We start from the raw sequence: 6,809 nt of genomic DNA, 5'->3' as shown, positions 1-6,809 counted from the left end.
CCAACCCCAGCCACTCTCAGTGCCGGTCCCAAGCCCGGATAAATTGGGGAGGGTTGCGTTAGGAAGGGCATCCAGCGTAAAACATGTGCCAAATCAAACGTGCGGAGGATCCGCTGTGGCGACCCCTAACGGGAGAAGCCGAAAGAAAGTAATGTGTTTTAAAAATGTTTATGAAATTTGTTGAAATACAAACACAATGTTATTCCTAACGTTCCTGAACATTCGGTCCCACTGAGGATTCCTGCCAAATTTTAAGATAATCTGCAACCTGCTGTTAATTAGGTTCCAAACGAGAACCCGAGCATTTTCCAAGCCGCGACTTCCGAACCGCGAATCATTGTTGACTGTATAAGTATTTGTTTTCAAAAATGTAATCAGACCGATTTTGGTTGGTTTTAATGCATAACTTTTTGTTTGTTTCCTAAATACTGATCATTTCACAGTAGAAACGCTTTCTCTCCACAATTAATTGAATGATGCCTTAGTTTAATTGGAGGATGCTCTGGAGGATGCTTTAGTTGTTTGTTGCACACCCAAGTGTGATTACTGTGTTCTCGTCAATAACTCTAACACAACCAGGGTTCGAATCAAATGCACAAACCCCCTGCCTATTTGAAAGCACTAAGGCATTTGCCAGAATGGTCCTCAAAGCAAAGGCGTAATTTATTTTGTGTAACCAATGTTTATATGACTAATCTGAGTAGTTGCAATCTCTTGGCTCCGTACACCAACGACCTGTCGGAGCAGTGCCCGTTTAAGTGGTAGATAAATGAGCATAGTGTGGCCAAAGCTCATTAAGAGTGCTTAATTTGCTCACCAGGTTTGAAAAAGCATTGCTACAGGATATTTCAGTTTACAAAATGGTGACAGACAAATTAAAGGCAAAAAAGGCCTGTTATAACAGTGCAGGAAAGTATGAGGTGGATTTGTTTAAACGGCAAAAAAAAGCCTGCTATTGTTCTGAATTCGGGAAAGATTTAGTTTAAGTTTAATGTAGATGTAGTCATGGAAATAAAAGAGTTAGTGTACATTCTGTCTCATTTTTCATTCGATTTGCTATGTATATGGGCCCATGCATCAGCGCTAACGTGAGTCCAGGATTGTGAAAGAATGATGGATTTTTTTCATGTCTGCCTTGGCGTTGTGTATGAAACCCCTGCAGATTTCGGGTTATGGAAATTCCCATTCCCGTGCCATCGTAAATTTGAGATAACGTCGCACATCGGAAGCCGTGTCTTAACGTACCATACAGATCCCATTTACACTTTGTACCATTGGTAATACCGCAGCACTTTGATTTCTGACATGGGGTTTGGCTTTGGTGCTTTTGGCCTGCACGTGTTACATAATGGAAAGATGTGTAGACAATGAGGTGCGGTTTGAAATTTCAGACTTCTTGCTCCAAACCACATGAGAAACAAAACACTAAAGGCTGAAACTCATCCAGTGTGGCCTTCTTGGATTCCCCAGATCATGTTAAGAAATTCCTGAGCCACATAGAAGCATTACTTGGAACGTAGTTCTTTCAGAGGAACGAGGCAAGGCCTGGCTCATTGTTCGCTCCTCAGTTTCTGGTTCTGTTCACATTTGCCGCTCTTTTTTCTCTCTCTCTCACAAGCTTCATTTTTCATTTTCCTACTTTCTCTGGTATCTGGCCTACTCTAAAAGCCAGAGCTGTCACTCTGGCAAAATAAAAAAAGTCTATCGCTTCCCAGAGCAGCCCCCTCCCCTACTTCCAAAGTCAGCCCGAATGGTTTTAATTTGGCTTTTCCCTCATTCCATTTTGTAGTCACGGTGGTCTCCTGTGCTCAATTTTGTTCAAATCCATCAACACATTCCAGCAGGTTCTGTTATTTTAGTGTCTGCGGAAACCTGTAGCTTCAACCGTTTCCATGCTTTTTCAGTTTTATTAAATTAGATATCTTGAGCTTTGACCTAGATGTTTACTTTTGAATTTTTTTTTATTATTTTTCTTTTAAACTCCACACAGGCAAGAACAAATTAAACCTGGACTTCAGTTATCTCTTGTGAGCAAACAAATTGATTTTTTTACAAGCATTTTATTCGTATGTGCTCTGAAAGCTTTGCCACTAGTCATAGAGCCTCCATATCCACCAGGTTGCAGGTCACAGTTCTGTTCAACTCACAGGGGATAAAATCTGTTATGGTGCTCTCGATTTTACAGCTGATTTACTGGAGGCATGCGAACACTGGCAGGCTTCAGGAAACACATGCCAAAAATATCATACTGGGAAGGTCTGGTATTGAAATAAATCAGCTCCCTATCTCGATAGCCGAAGTCTTTTTTTTTTTTTTTTCGTTTTATCACGAAGCAGAATTAATGAATATATTTTATTTCCGTTATCTACTCCTACAATCAGCCCAACACAAACATTAATTCAATAAGCAATCAAGCATATTGGCTATGCTAACTAGCATGCAGACTAAAGTATATGTCAGCTGTCTAATTCCAGTGTACATCACCAATGTTATTGCTTCAGTGCTAATTAGTTCTAATTTGCTCTCTACCTAGCATACAAACCTAACGTTAATTGTGCTAGCTGTCATGTGTATAGATAGAGGTTTAAATTCCTTTTCAAACGCAGCAACTCTGAATTCAGAAGCATTTTATTGTTCCTGTTACTTCTTGTATGCAGACTATCTGCTTTACTACATCGCTAACTCACTAACTACCTAGCAGAGGAAAAAAGAACTAAAAGTTACCTCAGTTTTGGTTCACAACTAAATATACTTAAAAAAAAACTTACATTCTGGATATTCTTTAGTCAATTTGTATTGGCACGTCTGCGTTTATCTAATCAAAAAGTCACTCACTGCAGTTAGCATGTAAATCCCTCACAGTTGGGACATTATACTGATTTAAAAAATGCAAACTTGAGGGAAGAGAGAAAAACATTCAAACTTTTCACAAGTATGATTTAGTTTCTGGACACCTGAACAGCTTTGTATGGATTTTTAACCATCCCATACCACATTTGGTCCTCATTGGTAAATGTACCATTATACTATATATTATGCTAATTAGATGCAAGTGATTTGAGGAGGCCTGGGATGTGGTCAGCGTTCCAGTTTATCCCAAAGGTGTTCAGTAGGGTGAAGGTCAGAGCTTTATAGCAGGCCACTCAAGATCTCCCACACATTTTCCCTTTAGTTCAAGTAAAGAAAAATGGTATGCTATTTCATTCAAAGACATACTATAGTACTAATATAAATATAAGTACACCATTCTCAGAAAAAAAAAATGGGGAGAAAAGGTGTCACCCAAAAAATCTTGTGTTTTTCATTAAAAAATGGCTTAAAATACTTTTATCCGCCCTTAGGCGTACATCAGGTCAAACCAGGAGACATGAATGCAATAAAAGTCGACATTAAAGAGCAGTCTGTCGACAGTTTTTTTTTTTTTCCCTTGACAAACTGCTGGCCGTTCTTGGTCGGTTGAACACTCATTGTTTGAGCTCTGTTCCTCCCTCGAGGACAAAGTCTGTACTGGCTCTCTTTTATTTTACTGCAGATTTACAGCTTATGGCTGCAGAAGGCACGCAAACATTGCTAGGAATGGAGCACATCGTAATTATATTGTTAACAGTCTGCCGTGATCTAAAGATGAATGTTTTTTGTTTCGAAAAAAAAAACACTTTTTGCGCCACACAAGCTAGCAGTCTGAGAATTGTTGAAAGACGTACTATGCAGTGGATGGAGACTATTTACATTTAGCGCACAGAGATGCAGAGGGATGCATAGAGTTTATTTATAAATTAGCCAGCTAGGTATTTATTGACATTGCTAATCAGCATAACTATTGTGCTTTAAGTGAACGAATGTTTTTGGGCTGATCATAAGAATAAATGGAACTTTAAATGGCGCTACCACATGTGTATATAACAGAGGCTGTTATTATTTTGTACAGCAATATTCATCCATCAAGAGCTACTTCAGAACCCAGCATTAGCAGTAGTGAGAAATCCACAAGTCCAGTGACTGTGTGGTGATTTTAAAACAGAAACGATTTTTTTGCAACATTACATAGTGGTTTAATGACATATGGAGCTCACCAGCCCATTATCACTAGGGAAAGAAACCACAACGATCACTCAGAAAGGATGCGGTGGTAACAACAACGGAGCAAAATGTAAATTTAAACATTGGGATCTGGACAGATTCACTTTTTTGTTGGCTATGGTTTAATGCAAAGGTTCCCAAACGTAAGGCCACGATTCTTGGTTGCTAATAATTGTATCAATAGGTATTTTATGTATTTGCCGGTCACTTCCCTGGCAATTTGCGATAGTGTAGATCATCGCAAATCACATACTAATGTAGCAGGTATGTGCATCTCCGTAACCGAAGCCGATGTGATTCGCATTTCAATACATAGCCAACGAATCTATACATTTCGATTTCGCTTCGACTCACACAAGGCTATCCAATGCAATACAATTTCGGTGGAAAAAAAAATATGATGCTATACAATTTAATATGGTTAGGATGCGGCGCTCTCACCGCTGCGGCCCGGGTTCGATTCCCAGTCAGGGAACCAACCCCAGCCACTCTTAGTGCCAGTCCCAAGCCCGGATAAATGGGGAGGGTTGCATTAGGAAGGGAATCCAGCGTAAAAAACGTGCCAAATACACATGCCAAAAACATGCGGATGATCCGCTGTGGCGACCCCTAATGGGAGAAGCTGGAAGAAAGTTACAGAGAGTTCGCTTTTATTTCTTTGGTCAGACAAGTCATCAATTTACTTAAGTTCCTTCTGACTTCTAATGCAAAAAAAAAAAATTAATAAATAAAAAAAACATTTCTTTCCTGTTGGTCTCCAGAGAGATACAGCTCTACCTCTGCCATGTTAATCTTTGCGAGTCTCAGGACACTCCTCGGTGTCTGCAGTGTTGCGATACGTCATATTCAAAATCGATCTACATATCTTTCTAAATAATAAAAGTATATCGCATATACTAATAATTAGATACAAATAAACCATTTTTTATCGTTCAAAACGATTCACTGTAATACAAATGCCAAAAAGTGGGAATATTTATGTAACAAAATCTACAGACTTAAGTGTTTTTTTTGTATATAATATAAATATAAAAATGAAAAAAAACTGTCTTTTGGTTAATGATAAATGCAATGAAATCTATAAGCCTAGCTTCATATAACCATCGTATTGGTTAGTGTTTAAATGCTATGGCTTTGGCGGTCAATCCTCTTTTGAACCTTAATCCAGTGCTGGCCTTGCAGAACGGCACACTCCTGAATAACTTTAGCTTGATGTATTCAAGGAGGATCTGCATAATGTCCTCTTCACCACAGGCATCTCCAGCGTTCCTGAAGGATGAGCTGGCAGGAGCACGGAGGTCTCTTTTTTCTTTATTTTTTTTTTTTGCAGACCTTCACCACATCCATCATGCATCTCATCTGAGATAAGCCTGCTTTGCATGAGCCAGCATGACTGGAAAAATATATATATAAAATAAAAAAAATAAAAAAGACAAATCTTGCAACATATAAGTGCTGTTTCTTTTCCAGGACGGTTTTAGCGGTTTGGATGGCGAAGAAATCCAGGAAATGAGTTCATGACACGCGCACATTCTCCAAAATATAACTGAAATCGGGTCTGATTTGCTCCCACTGACTTTCAGTCAACGGTAAGCTGGTACAGATTTTTGGAAATAAATCATGAAATGTCTTGTGCAGTTGAATAAACAAAAGGTGCACGTCTTCAGGTGTGGAGGAATGCAACTAATGGGCCTGAAGTAGCTCCAATCGCAGACAACCCGAAGCATGAAGTGTTTTCTGTGAAACTTCGCATAACTTAGGAGCCGAGGAGCAGGTCACTAAATAAATCACTTCAAGTGCGCAAATGAAAGCTGTAATTTCAGGAGCCAGATGCCTTGGGGTGCAATGGCACGCATAAGGTTTTCACGGTGCTCATTTACAATGCAGTCTTTTTAATATAAACCACCACTGATGTTCCACTGAGAAGATTTCAGATAACGCTTCATGCTTGGGACTATTGGTGTCCCGATCCATTTAAAAAAACAAACGCAACTAATCCGATTAAAAAAAAGGAGAGAATTCGCTCTTTTTCTTAGCATTTTGAATGAAGGAAACCGTTGTGTGCATGCATTTCTAATGTACAAATAAAGAACACATTATACTGAATCTCTCGTATGTCTTACGAGATCATGGATGCTTTGCCACGCACTTCGAGAAACCGATTCTTTTTCTCCACTCTGACGTTTCAACAAGTATCATATGATGTGAAAATAAAAACCAAACACTCTCATGTCTGTAGAAAAAATGCATTATGAGATCAGGTGACTGGATGTAAATCGAAGCAAAAACGGTTCGAATTCTTGCGAACAGTATTAAGACAAAATGGAACACATGAAGGTATAAATATTTGTGTTAGTATTTCATACTTTAGGCCTGTATCATTGGACAGATTGAATTTAAATCTATGTACCATCCATCTCAAGTGCAAGTCCAGACTACAAGTGTGAACTTTTCTAAACTTTACCTTTATTTGAGTTTTAGATATTTTTGTGGACACCAGATCATAGGATTCGTATGTACTTAGTGAACATACCATTCCACTATTTGACTTAAAAATAACCGCCATTATTCTTGGAAGATCTCCAAGATTTTGGAGTGTGCTCGTCGAGATTTGTGCTCATTCAGCCACAAAGGTGTTAGTAAAGCCTACTAACCTACTGACCTACCGATTTGGTGAGGTGAGGAGGCCTGGGGTGCAGTCAGCAGTCCAATTCATCTCAGAGATGTTC

The sequence above is a fragment of the Silurus meridionalis genome, chromosome 27 (genome assembly GCF_014805685.1).
Source record: "Silurus meridionalis isolate SWU-2019-XX chromosome 27, ASM1480568v1, whole genome shotgun sequence".
Classification (NCBI taxonomy): Eukaryota; Metazoa; Chordata; class Actinopteri; order Siluriformes; family Siluridae; genus Silurus; species Silurus meridionalis.
The sequence above is the reverse complement of the archived record's forward strand: the minus strand, read 5'-3'. Positions refer to the sequence as shown.